At 46.4% G+C, this 15,860-nt stretch overlaps 1 protein-coding gene across 1 annotated transcript in view; it reads left to right on the forward strand.

Moving 5' to 3' along the window:
- Nucleotides 1-8,981: 8,981 nt before the first annotated feature.
- The window catches only part of GRB2 (growth factor receptor bound protein 2), a 66,335-nt gene continuing 59,456 nt past the window's right edge, over nt 8,982-15,860 (forward strand). The window contains exon 1 of the mRNA XM_055408610.2: nt 8,982-9,186. The gene's annotated coding sequence lies outside the window, so the exon portion shown is untranslated. The remainder of the gene's footprint in view (nt 9,187-15,860) is intronic.

Below are 15,860 nucleotides of genomic sequence, written 5' to 3' on the forward strand. Positions count from 1 at the left end.
CAGTTATATGTATGTGTGTATATATGTTTGTATGTATATATATATAGGCTTCCAAGGTGGCTCATGGGTAAAGAACCCGCCTACCAATGCAGGAGATATTAGAGACGCAAGCTCATTCCCTGGGTCAGGAAGATCCCCAGGAGGAGGGCACGGCAACCCACTCCAGTATTCTTGCCTGGAGAATCCCGTGGACGGAGAAGCCTGGTGGGCTACAGTCCATGAGATCGCAAAGAGTCAGACACAACCAAAGTGACTTCCATGCATATATATGTATATTTGTACCGCAGAGTCTTTTCCAATGAGTCAGCTCTTTGTATCAGGGGGCCAAAGAATTGGAGCTCCAGCTTTAACATCAGTCCTTCCATTGAATACATCATATAGTATATTGTATACCTGTACCACATCTTCTTAATCCATTCATCTGCCAATGGACATTTAGGCTGTTTCCATGCTTTGTCTATTGTAAATAGTGTTGCTATGAATAAAGGAATCCATGTGTCTTTTTGAATTATGGTTTTCTCTGGAAATATAATCCCAAGAGTGGGCTTGCTGGATCATATGGCAACCCTATTTTTAGTTTTCTGAGGAACCTCCATACTGTTTTCCATAGTGGCCATACCAATTTACGTTCCTACCAACAGGGTAGAAGCGTTCCCCAAATTCTACGCTTTGCTCTGCTATATAGCAAAACTCTTACAGAGTTGCCTGTACTTGTTGCCTGCACTTCCTTACACCCCATCATCCCTCTTTCCCAATTCTTTCTCTAGCCTTCTCCCCCAGACTCTCATCCCACCAGTTATTGAAAACATTCTTGTCAGTATCACCCATCTCTCCATCTCTCCAAATTCAATGGTTCAGTCTTCATCTTCACCTTGACCATCCTCTATAGCAATACTGAACACAGATGACTATCCCCTCTGTATGCTGCTGCTGCTGCTAAGTCGCTTCAGTCGTGTCCAACTCTGTGCAACCCCATAGATGGCAGCCCAACAGGCTCCTCTGTCCCTGAGATTCTCCAGGCAAGAATACTGGAGTGGGTTGCCATTTCCTTCTCCAATGCATGAAAGTGAAAAGTGAAAGCAAAGCTGCTCAGTCGTGTCCAGCTCTCAGCGATCCCATGGACTGCAGCCTACCAGGCTCCTCTGTCCATGGGATTTTCCAGGCGAGAGTACTGGAGTGGGTTGCCATTGCCTTCTCCACCCCTTTGTATGGAAACCCTTAATTTCTCCATCTGTAAAATGGGCACAGTCGTAACATCTACCATGTCTGGTTATTGTGGGGACTAAGTGAAATAACATGCACAAAGCCTTAGACATTTCCTGGCCTCGAATTAGTGCTCAGCCCCTGCCAGCTAGTCTTTTTTTTTTTTTAAGTTTACTATCTTTGAAAAATACATATTTACTCATCTGGCTGTGTCAGGTCCTAGCTGCGACACATGGAACCTTTGATATTAGCTGTGGCAGGTGGGGTCTTTAGCTGCGGCATGTGGGAGCCAGTTCCCTGACCAGGGAATGAACCCAGGCCCCCTGGACTGGAAGTACAGAGCCCCAGTCACTGGGCCACCAGGGAAGTCCCCCTGCCAGAGTCTTAAATATAGTATTTTCACATTTCTTGGGAGGATGAATTCGTGTAATACTTGTCTGTTGTATGGATGGAGGTTGTAGGTGACAATGACAGGAACATTCTCTGTAGCTGGCGGGGTGCGAGTCTAGGGGAGGAGATTAGCAAAAGAACTGAGGGGAGAAGAGGGACGATGGGGTGTAAGGAAGTGCAGGTAACTTGTCTAATTAAAACTTAGTTTGCAAAAATAAGATAAGATTAAAAAGCAAAAAGATATCAGAGGTGCAAACAAATTTTTTGAAATGGGAAAAGTTAAGGGAGAAGAAGGAGAAGGCAATGGCACCCCACTCCAGTACTCTTGCCTAGAAAATCCCATGGAAGGAGGGGCCTGGTAGGCTGCAGTCCGTGGGGTCGCTAAGGGTCGGACACGACTGAGCGACTTCATTTTCACTTTTCACTTTCACACATTGGAGAAGGAAATGGCAACCCACTCCAGTGTTCTTGCCTGGAGAATCCCAGGGATGGGGGACCCTGGTGGGCTTCCGTCTATGGGGTCACACAGAGTCGGACACGACTGAAGTGACTTAGCAGCAGCAGCAGGAGCAAGGGAGAAGAGGAAGAGTTAGAATATTTATTTTTCAAACATATAATTAAAACCAATATCAGAGGAACTTCCTAGTATTAAAATTGCTAGTATGTCTTTCTCGCAGGCGTAGAAACAGTGGGGAAATTTCCACCCTTTGGATACATCACTTGCAATTTAGCTCAGGCCAAAATGGAATTGACTTCCTGTCCTTAATGAACAGAATGTATTCTAATGAAAGAGTCACATGGAAACTGAAACAGAAGGGACAGAGAAGGGCCAGGCTCCTTGAACTTGACTCTGGCATCCTACAGAGAGCTCTGAGGATCAGAGTCCATTTGCTTATCTGGGCTTTTACTTTTAATTTATTTACAATGTGGTGCTAAGAAGTGCTACCCGCCCAAGACCTTGACCACACCGATGGGCTTTACTGGCATTTCACAGCCTCAGGCAGCTTAAGACCCAGGGGAGTGCACTGGGGGAAGAGTCCCAAGTTCTCTCCTGCCCATGGCAACTCACATCCTGATTCCTGTAATCTAGGATGACTGGGGTGGGAAGATCCCAGATTCTCCGTGACTCAATTACTCAGTAAGCATTGTCTCTCTCAAAGTCTGCTGCAAAGATGACCAGCCTAAGAATATACCTGCAGCTGCTTATTTAAAATGCATATTTCTGAGCCCTTCCCAGAACCTAAGGAGTTGATTATCTCTGGGTCACTGGAGGTTACATTTTAAACAGGTCTCCAAGCAATTCTCTTGTGTATTAAAAAGTGAGCACTGCTAACATTAGAGAAGAATTGTTGGCCCTTTTCTCAATTTTGGGGCTTCCCTGGTGGCTCAGACAGTAAACAAACTGCCTGCAATGCAGGAGACCTGGGTTCGATCCCTGGTTGGGGAAGATCACCTGGAGAAGGAAATGGCAACCCATTCCAATATTCTTGCCTGGCGAATTCCATGGACAGAGGAGCCTGGTGGGCTACAGTGCATGGGGTTGTAAAGAGTTGGATTCGACTGAGCAACTAACACTTTGTCCATTTTAAAAACTCGCTATTTGATCTAGAGGCAGAAGATAGGACTCGACTCCAAACAGGCAAGCAGGCACCCAGGATATATAGGAGTTTTTTCAGCAGCGACCAGGTGTTTAAAACATCAAAAAGATTCGTTAATTAAAGAAAACCAGATATCTCCCATTAAAGAATTTAGCACTTTTCTATGAATGGAAAGATGCAAGAGTCTGGGCTCACTGAAATCATTCCTTTGAAATGCACCTTAGCTCTCTGGGGTCAGTATCCTGCTTATCTCCTTCCTAAATCCCCTCAAGGTGCCCTAAAGTTGGGGGTGACTGCAGTCACTGAGGGTTTGGCAGTGGGCAGCCCCTTTGTCTCCATCCTGAGTCCCTCAGGGTTCCTTCACCCTTTGGGGCACTGTATTGTGAAGTTTGATGGCTGCAATATCCTTTGTTTACTGGTAAGGCAGACTATATTTTTCATCCACACAAGCATCAGAACTCTGGCCTAAAGGGGAGAAAGACAAGTAAGTATCAATAGATGGCTCACATATGGTCTTATGCAAAATAGGAATGACAGAGTTGCCAAGGGTGCTATCAGAACCCATTGGAGGGACCAGAGCTTCATGGGAGACTCCCTGGTGGAGGTGGCCCTAAGCTGAGATTTGGAAGACAGACAGGAGCCAGGTGATGGCAGGGAAGGCAGGGAGAGGAGGCATTCCAGCCCAAAGGGGCAGTATGCCAAAACCTTGGAGGTAAGAAAATTGTAGAGTCATTCAGGAAGCTGCAAGTCATCCAGAAGAGAAAAGATAGAAAAGTTGAAAGGGCTGAGGCCAGAGTTGCTGGCAGGGGCCAGCCAAGAGGGCCATTTGGGGCATGCTAAGTACCTTCCCTGTGACCACCTGATTCCATTTGTATTTCAGAGAGTCCATTCTGGCTGCACTATAGATGGTGACTTGGAAGGGGTAGGATGATTGGTCAGTCCATCAGGAAGGATGGTAGTGTTTGGACCAGCTAGGGTGATAGACACGAAGTCAGGAGGTTGAGGAAGGGAAGGGACCGGACTTGGGGTCCCAGTGGTAGGCTCAACATCAGAGGCCACCCTCCAAGCCCGAGAGGAGTGTATGCAGCCTTGGCTCACAACTGTTGCTGTTATTCAGTTGCTCGGTCGTGTCCGACTCTTTGCGACCCCACGGACTGCAGCACGCCAGGCCTCCATGTCCTTCACCATCTCCCAGAGCTTGCTCAAACTCATGTCCATTGAGTCCGTGATGCCATCCACCCATCTCGTCCTCTGTTACCCTCTTCTCCTGCCTTCAATCTTTCCCAGCATCAGGGTCTTTTCTAATGAGTCAGCTCTTTCCATCAGGTGGCCAAAGCACCGGAGCTTCAGCTTCAGCATCAGTCCTTCTAATGAACATTAAGGACTGATTTCCTTTAGGATGGACTGGGTTGATCTGCTTGCAGCCCAAGAGCCTTTTCAGTATGAAAGGCTCAACTACAACAGAGGAAACAACAACAGAGGAAATTCTAAGATGAGAACGTCCAAGATCAATGGAGCAGGTAGGAGTAGAATTTCAGTGACCCATTTTGGTTGTCACTGGCTGTTGCTGTCTCTCCCATTAAGAGAAACTCATAAAAGTGGGCTCAGAGGAAATGCCTGCAATGGGCTTCCAGGGTTCAGGCAGTGCCAGGGCAGTGTCCATTTATGACCGGCAGGGGGCAGCACGACAACTCACAGAAACCAAAATGAGAAATCGTTTCCGACGACTAAAAAAATAACCGCAAACCACCCCCCAAATGAAAAGTGGGACGTTTTGGTGATTAATTTGTGCATTCCAAAGCGATTGATGTGGCTAATTTGTAATTTGCAAGTTTTGCTACAGTTTCAACAGCTTTTCACACCAGGGTGTGCCTTGCCCCTCCTGTTCCGATTTCTTTTTGCTGTTACACACATATTCTGTTACTGCCTCTAGTGTGGATTTTTCCTCTGCATGGAATGATCTTGGACAGCATTCTCTCAAATTTCTGAGTCTGTCGGCAGAGAGGGGTTTTTAATCGAAGAGACAGTGTAACAAATGTTGAAGTTTTGTTTTCTTTTTGTCTTCCACAATTGCTTCATTTCAGCACAATTACTTAAATTATTTAAAAGTGTTCCCTTCCAAATCTGGTCCATAGGCATATATTTTTGCAAAGACATAATAGGAGTCTGTTTTATCTTTTTTTTTTTAAAGGGCATATATATTTTGGGTTTTTTTTGTTCTGTTCTGCTAAGTATCTTCTGAGATCTCACCCACTTCCTGAACTTCAAATATCACATTGCCCAGAAAGGCAGCCACACGTTTATCTCCACTCAACTTCCGGTATTTATTTATGCATCCCTCCATCCATCCATTAATTCATTTCATGCACTGTGCTGCCGACTGGGAATACAAATGTGAGAGGAAGGCGTGGTCCCGTTTGGGAGCTTGTAGAGCCTTTGGTGGTGGATGGGGAGGGCAGAGGAGTGAACAGACCATTATGCTGCAGTGAGATTGGTGATCCAGTAGGATTTTTGAGGAAGAAACCCTAAAACTGACTTGGGGGCCTGAAGAAAGGGGAGAAGACCAACTGAGCAGAGGAAACTGCAAATGCAAAGATATAGACACTCAAAACATCACGGCATCTTCCGGAAACCACAGTGGTTTAATATTGGAAGACTGTATGTTGGCTGGAGACCGAAAGAGTGAGGCTGGCAGGCAGGGACTGGATTCATGAGGGTCTTGCACAGGTCTTAGAACACTGTCTTGTAGATGATGAACAACTTAGTTCCAATAGGTTTTTCACTCTGCAGCTAGAGTGAGAATGTATTTTGAAGATGAAAAGATGACCACAGTACATCCAGTGCTTCAGTATCCCATAGAATCAAGCGGCAGGTGGGATCTTAGTTCCCTGACCAGGGATTGAACCTGTGCCCCCTGCAGTGGAAGCTCCGAGTTCTAACCATTGGATGACCAGGGAAGTCCCTCCAGTCCCTAGTTTTTTAGCAGTGCTGGAAAGTCCTGGTATTCCCCTCTCCAGATGCTTTACCCACGAGCCCATTCTTCATCCCAGGTGTAAATGGCTTCCTGGAGTTCTTTCTTGATGTCTGGGCTTTGCACATGCTGTGCCCTCTCCTGGAGCAATCTTTTCCCCTCAGGCTAACCAGAGTCTGAGTTGAAACCTCAGTCCTCCGTCTTCCCTGGTCCTGGACTAGATCAGGTCCCCTGCTCTATGTTCCAAAGCTGCCCATCCTGAGTGTTATATTCTCAGCAGTGTGTCTTCCCCTTCAGACTGTGAGCTCTGTGACAGATTATCTTGCTATCTCCAGAGTAGAGGCTCAGCTAATATTGTAGACAGCAAGAATGAATGCATGGAGCTTTGGGACAATGTACTGGTTATTTCTACCTGAATATTTCTCAGAATGATGAACTCTACCCTTCCCAGGTAGGGTATAAGTATCTTTCTACTGCCCCTTCCCAGTACATGCCCTACCTCCCCGAGTCAGCCCCATGACCCCCATCTCCTGCCCAATCAGCTCCTCCTCTGACTGGCAAATTTCTCTGCCCACTCAAAACAAAGAGCAGCAACTCTTCCCTCACTTCCTCCTCCTCTCTGCACAGCAACTAAGTCCTTCCCTTTAATTTCTATTTTTTTTTTTCCTGACACCATGCTAGAAGAGTTTCAAAGTGAGGGGAAAATATGGGTTTTACAACAAGACAGGTCTAGGTTCCAATCTCAGATCTACTATATTTGGGTTTCCTTGGGTGAGTTTCTAACCTCTTCAAGCCTCAATTTCCCAGTTTGTGAAATGGGGATATTATACACAGTAGAAACACAATGACTTTAGTACAAGTCGGTGGTAAATAGACACCTCTTGTTGTTTTCGTGTCAGAATCTTCTGCTTAAACACCTTCAGAGGTTGTTACTTGTCAGTGAAGCCTAAACTGTGCATCTTGGCCTTGCTTCTCATTAGTCCTCCTGCTAACTCCTAAACTCTGGTCCATCTGAAATATTGGCTGGTTTCATCACTCTTTCCTCCTTGCTTTCATGTTGCAGTTCAAACACCAAGTCCTCCCTGACTACCTGAGCACCAAGTAACTGGCTCCCTCCTCTGCAGTCCTGTATGTAGTTCAGTGGCCCTCAGGATCAACTGTCTTGCCTTGCAGACTAGGCAACTCTCTTCTAGAAGACAAACTGCTGAAAGCAGAGGCTTTGTCGGGTTCATCTATCACTCTGCATAGTGCCTGGCATGCAGCTGATGCTCAGCAAATACTGAGTGAAAGAACAATTCGTTCCCATCATTTCAGTGGGCTTGTTTTCTCTATGGGGTCAGACGCTTGGTTATTCTCACCTCTAGCTATTTTGTTGGCTTCCAGGTAGCACATTACCATTGGATGATCTGTTCTCTCCTTTAACTGCAAAGAGCTTTAGGAACTGAAAAATAAGAGTTACTCCTCCAAGCCTCATCTTCTGCCACTCGCTGGTTATGAATTGAACTCCTTAGCATTGCAGGGCAGAGAAGGCAATGGCAACCCACTCCAGTACTCTTGCCTGGAAAATCCCATGGACAGAGGAGCCTGGTAGGTTACAGTCCATGGGATCGCGAAGAGTCCAACACGACTGAGCGACTTCACTTTCACTTTTCACTTTCATGCATTGGAGAAAGAAATGGCAACCCACTCCAGTGTTCTTGCCTGGAGAATCCCAGGGACGGCGGAGCCTGGTGGGCTGCCGTCTCTGGGGTCGCACAGAGTCGGACACGACTGAAGCGACTTAGCAGCAGCAGCAGCAGCATTGCAGGGAACACGATTCTCACGCCTCCGTTCCTTTGTACGTGTATGCTGTTCCCTTTGCCTGGAATGCCCTTACCCTGGCTTCTCTAGCGAACTCCTACACATCCTGCAAGACTCGGCTCAGACGTCACCATCTCTGGGAAGGCTTTTCTGAGATGGTCAAAGTAGCGACCCCCCCCATCTTTTTAGCTTCCTCAGCGTTACTCCAAATAATTCTAACAGTAATTGTGGTATTATTTGTTTCTTTTTCTTCCAGTCCTCTAGACCCTGAATTCCTTGAGGGCCAGGATTTCTGTTCATTGTTGTACCTTCTATAGTTAGCACAGTGCTTAGTTTGTATTAAGCACTTGATTCAACAGATGAAAGAATATATTAATTCATCTCATACTGCAGAGTTTGATGTGAAGTCAAAGTCGCTCAGTCCTGTCCGACTCTTTGTGACCCCATGGACTATACAGTCCATAGAATTCTCCAGGCCAGAATACTGGAGTGAGTAGCCTTTTCCCTTCTGTAGCAGATCTTCCCAACCCAGGGATCGAACCCTGGTGTCCTGCATTGCGGGCGGATTCTTTACCAGCTGAGCCACCAGCGAAGCCCAAGCATATTGGAGAACTTGTTTGGACCAAATTCTCAAATATTTCAAGACCTGGTCCTCCATTTGGAGTGCTTCACGCTGGAGATTTCTCCTTCCTCACCCCCCCACCCCCGACCCCAGCCAAATTGCCTCGGTTTGGTGGAAGGGGAAAGGAAACGATCAGAACGTGGAGGAGAGTCGTTTCTCCGAGTGAGCGCTAATTTACCCGCTCTGGCACCGAAAGGGTTACAAAGACCGGGGGGGGGGGGGGTGGAGCCCGGCCGGTGCCACCTGCTGCGGGGCGGCCCGGCGCCTGCGCTCTGGCCGGTCGCCGGTCTACCTGCGGGGGCCTGGCGAGGGTGGGGCGCTTGCGCTCTGGGCCTTTTCCGCCGGGGGAAGTCTCGCGGGGGCGGGGCGGGGCGGGGCCGCGCGCGCAAGTTCTCGCGGGACCCCGAGGAGGAGCGGAAGCTCGGCGGCTGTGCTGCTTCAGCTACCGGACGGCGGCGGCGGCGACGACGACGACGGGGAGGACTGTGGCGGTGACGGCGGCGGGGACAGGCGCTGCCCTCTGGGAGCCGCAGCGGGGTCGGCGGCCGCTCGCACCGCTGCGGAGGGGCCGGCCGGGCCAGAAGCCGAGCAGCTGCGCCACGGTGAGCGCGGCCGGCGGCGGCGCCGCTGCCCCTTCCTCCCCGCTTCGGTAGCGGGAGTTGGCCCGGGGTGGCGGGGTGGCCGGGCCTGGCGAACCGGGGGCTGCCGGGCCTGGAGGTCGGGAGAGCGGAACCCTCGGGCTCGGGGCTCCACGTTTCCCCTTTTGGGGCGCTTCCTTCCTGGGCACCGATCCTCCCCTGACCCTGGACAGAGCCCCAGACCGCGGCTCAGGAGGCCGGGGTGGGTGGGTTCCTAATTGAATTTCATGCCTTTTCCGTGAGGGTTTTGCGCCCCAGGGGCCCGGGGAGAAGAAGCCCTAGGGCACCGGGCGCTTATTCCGTGAGTCAGTCTGACTCGGCACCGGGAGGCGGGGGGTTCGCGGCGGTTGCGAATGTGGTAATTGATGCTTCTTCAACCTGCTCGGCTACCACGTCACCATCTCCGGGTGTTTGGGGGCTGAATTTTGGGAGAAAACCCACCACTCCTGTTAAATCATATGAGCGAGGACGTCTGCTACCGGAGCCAGTCGAAATGGCTTTGTTTCTGTCGCGTTTTGGTTTTTTGTGGGGGACTACTTTTTGAGAAAACATTTGTCAAGAAAAACAAGCAGCAGTTGACTGGAATGCTTCGAGGAGAGAGGGGAGGGAATCCCTGGTATTTTTCATTTTGCAGCGCTCTCCGTGTATTTGTTGGTAAGCTCTGTGAGTTACAGCTTATTTAGGGAGTTGAGTCTAGGTTGGCTTCGGGTACAGTAACAGTATAATTTGCAGGGGAGCCCAGGTGCCCTCTAAGTCTGTCTTTGGGTACTGCTGATTCTCGGAAAAAGTGGGAAGGACACGTGAGAGAAATTAGCGGTAGTCTCCTTGGTTTTCTAGTGTCTCTTTCGCTTCCGTGCTGCCCAGTTGTCTTGTTCTATTTCTCTCTTTCCACTGCGGACACTAAATGCTTACTCGTATAATGCAAGTCACTTGCCCCCTCCCCCCCGTTTTTTTCTTATCTACTTCCCTTTCCTCCTTACTGTCCCCTCTCTGGTACAGTTTTTTGAGGTTTCGGCTCTTTGGCATAATTTGTTTTCTCCCTCATTTAAAGATCCCGTTTCTCTCCCGGGAGGATGCCCTCTTTCTTGCTTTATCCTTTACTTTTGAGCGTTCACTGTGTTCCTTTAGTCAGCCAGAAGGGTTGCTAGAGAGCCATGCGAGACTTAAGTTCTCCCCGCTGGGAACTGGGCGGCTCAAAGGATTGAATTCAGCATAAGTAATCAATACTGCCCCTAGGTCATAAGTGTAGCTTGGTTGTGTTTTTGTGTTTTAGTTGTTTTCTTCGTGTTTAGATCACGGTTTTCTGCCTGCTCACGCTTCTCTTCCTATGTCTCTCATGTTAGTGAAGGAGATTGGGTCATTTTGGGGCTAAGGGCTTTTAGTGGGGTGATCAGTGTTCAAAACGAAAACCAACGATAGCCATGTATTACAGTAGAATTAAGATAGCCTGATATATTTAAGGAAATAAAACTTCTTTAGACCACTGATGAATTAATTAAAAGCTTGTTGTTGGTGATAGTACTAATTTGTACCTTACCAGGCTTCTGAGATCAGGTGTCTTTTCCTGCATCTGTTATAATCAGCCTTCTTTGTTGTTATTTTTTTTTTTTTTTTTCAGAAAGAAATAACTTCGTTCTGTTACTCCTTCCTTTGTTCAGAATTTTCTGAATCCCAAAATTAAAAAAGGTTAATTCTTGTCATCAACTTTCTTTGATACAAAAGCAGGCACTGAAATGCTTGAGGCAGTTTACTTACTCAGCCAGCGTATACAGATCTGAGGGACTGCTAGGTTTTAAATACTACTAGTCAGTGGTACTTAGAGATTTTTCGCTGTGATTCCTGTTATCATGTTGCATGTTGTACAGCAACAGCTCTAGTTGTTACTTAGAACAGAAGAGTAGTAAATTTTGGAGAAATGAAGTAATATAGAGTAGAGACCCATCCTGTCCATCCTAAGAGAAACTAATTGTTATTGCTTAATTCAGAAGCACTTTCCGGCAGTCTTGAATTCCGCTGAGAGCCTTTGGTTCTATTTGTCAAAGTTGGCTTTTTCCCAGTTGTGCCAAGTGAATATGTTTTCACTCTCTGCAAAGACATGGTAGTGCACGGTCCGAGATGCAAAGTTTAAAATCTGGTCTAGGACCCCTTACAGTACAGCCTTGGGGGTTTTTTTGTTTGTTTTTAATTTAGCATGCATAAGAGTTACCTGTGGGACTTCCCTTGTGGTCCAGTGGTTAAGACTCTGAACTGCTGCTGCAGGGGGGTGAGGGTTCCAGCCCTGGTGGGGGAACTAAGATCTCATGTGGTGTGGCGAGGCCAAAACAAAAACCATTCCCTGTGAATCTGGTTTAAAATTAGGTTTCGGGCTAAGGTCACACCACACTGCAGAACTCCAGAAGGTGCCTCACAGTGAAGCAGTCCCTGAATGGGCTGATTTTGATGTAACTGGTCCAGGGGCCAAAACTATTGTTACAGGATGCGTCTGTAAATTCGCGAGACTGCAGTGTGACTTTAAATTACTCAACTTAACATTACACTTTATGCAGAGAGTAAACAATTAAAAGCTTAACAGAATAAGTTACTATAGATGTGATCAGTTTTACATGTGGGAATATTTGTGCATTGTTAGGACTTGGATTTGGGGCTTCCCTGGTGGGTCAGCTGGTAAAGAATCTGCCTGCAATGCAGGAGGCCCCACTTCTATTCTTGGGTTGGGAGGATCCTCTGGAGAAGGGATAGGCTACCCACTCCTGTTGGGATTCCCTGCTGGTTCAGCTGGTAAAGAATCCACCTGCAAGGCAGGAGACTCCTGTTTGATTCCTGGGTCAGGACCATCCCCTGGAGAAGGGAAAGGCTACCCTCTCCAGTATTCTGTCTTGGAGCATTCCATGTACTCTAGTCCATGGGCTGTCAAAGAGTCAGACATGACTGAGTGACTTTCACTTTCAGGACTTGGATTTGGAGCTGTTTAAGTTTATATTTACTGGTCAGTGTGTTTAATTGCATCTGAATCTGTTGTGACACCATAGACTGTAGCCCACCAGGCTCCTCTGTCAGTGGGATTTCCCAGGCAAGAATACTGGAGTGGTTTGCCATTTCCTCCTCCAGGGGATCTTCCCGACTCAGGGATGAAGCCCACATCTCCTGCATTGCGTCTCCTGTGTTGTAGGCCAATTCTTTACCACTGAGCCACCAGGGAAACCTGTATTTAAGGGGACTGTTAATTTGCCTACCAGAGCGTTCTCCTGAGTCTGTGTGTAGATGGAACTCTAGATTTGCTGAGAGCACGTGGACTGATATTTGAGGAGAGACCAAGATGCTGGTTAATACCTCTTAGTGCTTTACAGCAGGGACTCAGCCTTTACAGGTTTTTTAATTAGCAAAATGACTTTATGAGGTGTAGGTGCCATGATTTTCCTCATTTTCCAGAAGAGGGGCACTAGGAATTAGAGAACGTGAGCTACTTCTCCAGTGTTGCCCACCCAGTTAGTAAGTGGCAAAGTGATAACTGAGTCCTGGCCTAACTCCAGAGCATCAGTACGGTTTTGGGTTTTGTTCTTTCTAACTATAGTAGCAATACATGCTTATGGTAAAAACAATGAAAATACAGTTGAGGCATGTGGTACAGCAAGTAAAAATATTCTGTCTCACTTCCAGAGGTAATCATTGTTAACCTTTAAAATTTTTTAATAACACACTGATACATATTGTTTTATAGAAATGGAATAACTAATTTTTCTGCAGTTCTTTAAAGACTTGACCATATGTTTTGGTGCTTATATAGAAAAAGGTATTTCTTAGTTAGCTTCATGGATATTGATATAGATGTATTTTGCACATGGTATTTGTGTCACTGTTTTAGTGAGATAAATCTGGGACGTGATATTGCTTGTCCAGGGAAGGATAGGTGTCTTAAAATTATGAATAGATGCTATAAAATTACTCTCCGAAAAGATTAATTCCCTGCTAAAGTGTGGACTGTAATGGTTTTTAATGATTTTAATCCAGTTCCAAGTATATTGTTGCTGTTGCTGCTAAGTCGCTTCAATCATGTCCGACTCTGTGCAACCCCATAGACGGCAGCCCACCAGGCTCCCGCATCCCTGGGATTCTCCAGGCAAGAGTACTGGAGTGGGGTGCCATTGCCTTCTCTGAAGCATATTGTTAGGTATATAGTAATTCTTCAAAATGTTAAATTAATAAACATTGGATAAAGAGTCTGACTGAGAATAGTATTGTAGAGACTGGATAAATCTTTAAAAATTTGACGGTATGTAGGTGAAAGAAATCTCATTGTTTAATTTGCTGGGGTTTTGGGGGGTGGGGTGGGGTGTTTTTTGTTTGTTTTGGCTGTGCTGTGCAGCTTGGGAGGTATCAGTTCCCTGACCAGGGTTTGAACCAGGGCGATGGCTACGAAGGCCCTTATTTGCCATTTTTAATAATGAAGATAAACATCTGCTAAGTAGATGTCTTTTTAGGTAGAGTCCAATTTAGGTAATTTTTGAGTGACTTAATGTCAGTCTCTATGGAGATGTCAGCTCCAGGAGTTGGTGATGGACAAGGAAATCCAGCGTGCTGCAGTCCATGGGGTCGCAAAGAGTCAGACATGACTGAGCAACTGAACTGAATGTCAGTTTCTATCTTCATGTATGTATATTATCTGTATTATCTAATTTAATGCTTAGTGAATCAGTAGGTGATATTATCCCCATTTTTGCAGAAGAGAAAACTGAGGCTTGTTTAAAAGACTTGTTCAAAATTACGGCTGATACGCATCAGGGTCAGTGCTTGAACCCGGGGTCAGCCTGCTGTTACAAACCATGCAGGCTTAACACTAAGCTGTATTGGTCTAGTGTCCTGTATTTTATTTTCTGAATTTTGGGAAGGAGAGAGTTGCATAGAGAAAATAAAATCCTACGAATACCTTTGTGTGCTCAGTCATGTCTGACTTTGCATCCCGAGGGACTGTAGCTGTCCTTGAGTTTTCCCAGGTAAGAATACTGGAATGGATTGCCGTCTTCTCCGGGGGATCTTCCTGACCTAGGGATCGAACCTGAGTCTCTTGCATCAGCAGGTAGATTATTTACCCCTGTACCACCTGGTAAGCCCACAAATACCTTTAGGAGACTGCCTTTTAGGATGCCGTGCACATTGCTTTAAATGAACAACTCCAGCTGCACTCGCCATTTTAACATTGCCTGAGATGGACTGCAGGGTGTGGGCTGGTTACAGTTCAGACCCACTCGTCGGGCTTCAGTGTTAGTGTCCCCCCAGTCCATTTTTCTGGGGAATCAACAGCGACATCCACTCTTAAAATCATTATACATTGTGTGTACTTTTAGATTTCTAAGTAATTAGTGTGGCGTACGTGATAGAATTTGTTTCTGTCTTTAGTGAAACACACCCTTTTGAATTTCTCTAGCCTGGGTGCTTTTCTGTGGCTAGCCTAACAAGCTGACCTCCTCGCGTTTCCTCCGTGAGACACTAATTTTTATTTGGCACAGCCACAGAGCTACTGATTGGTTTCATTTCTATTCAACTGTATCTTACAAAGCAGTTGTTGCTTGAAACACAGTTTTCAGGAGTGTTAGTCTGTTTAAGCTTTCTCTAGAAAACCTGAGGTAGAAAGTTGAGTAACAGGAAAGCAAATGTTGAAAACCGTCTTGATATCTATGGTCTGGCTGTTTGGTCACACTGCAGTTGTCTGGAATCCTGAATGACGAAGTTTATGCCCCGTGACACATAGAACCTTTAGAGCCACAGTGCTTTGGGTTTCTGTCTGATTTCTGTTTTTCAAAAATGAAACTCTTTAATTTTTTTTGACCTGCGTAATTATCTTTCAGCTTCTCATCATTGGTACCTACTCCCAACAATCAGACCTGGAGACCAGTGAAAATAAAGGGTCAGGTCAGGGTATGGAAAATGTTGATAGGCGTGTAACAGATTTTTTGGAGAAGCTGTAAAAAAATTTTTTTTAATATGTATACACTAGAAAGTAGGCAGAAAAAGGAGAAAGTTGTTAATGCGGGGAAAACTGAAAGATTGTACCAGAAAGGAAGACTGGTTATCATACGTTATTAAAATCACTAGTGAACAGTATTTCCTAATGTAATAGTATGAAAAAGCGTTAGTTGCTCAGTCGTGTCTGACTCTTTGCCATCCTGTGGACTGTAGCCTGCCAGGCTCCTCTGTCCATCAGATTCTCCAGGCAAGAATACTGGAGTAGGTTGCCAACTGCTTAAACCAAAATGTGTGGCATTATAGGGATGGGCTGTTTAGTCGCTCAGTCATGCCTGACTCTTTACGACCCCGTGGGCTGAAGCCCACTAGGCTTCTCTGTATGTGGGATTCTCTAGGCAATAACTATTGGAGTGGGTTGCCATTTCCTACTCGAGGGGATCCTCCTGACCCAGGGCTGGAACCCACGTCTCCATGTCTCTTGCTTGGCACAAATTCTTTACCACTGAACCACCTGGGAAGTCATAGGGATGGGGCAAAGTGAAACTGGCAGGAGTGAACAGCTGAGTCCTTGTCTTTTAGGTGACAGGTGATGGCTGGAATAAACTGAGAAACAGGAGCAGAAGCACATTATTTAGAAATATTGTTAGTAAACTTAAAGAGAAACTATAACCAAAATT

Source organism: Moschus berezovskii, chromosome 20 (genome assembly GCF_049115385.1).
Source record: "Moschus berezovskii isolate FMDL1 chromosome 20, NW_MosBer_1.0, whole genome shotgun sequence".
NCBI classification, from domain to species: domain Eukaryota; kingdom Metazoa; phylum Chordata; class Mammalia; order Artiodactyla; family Moschidae; genus Moschus; species Moschus berezovskii.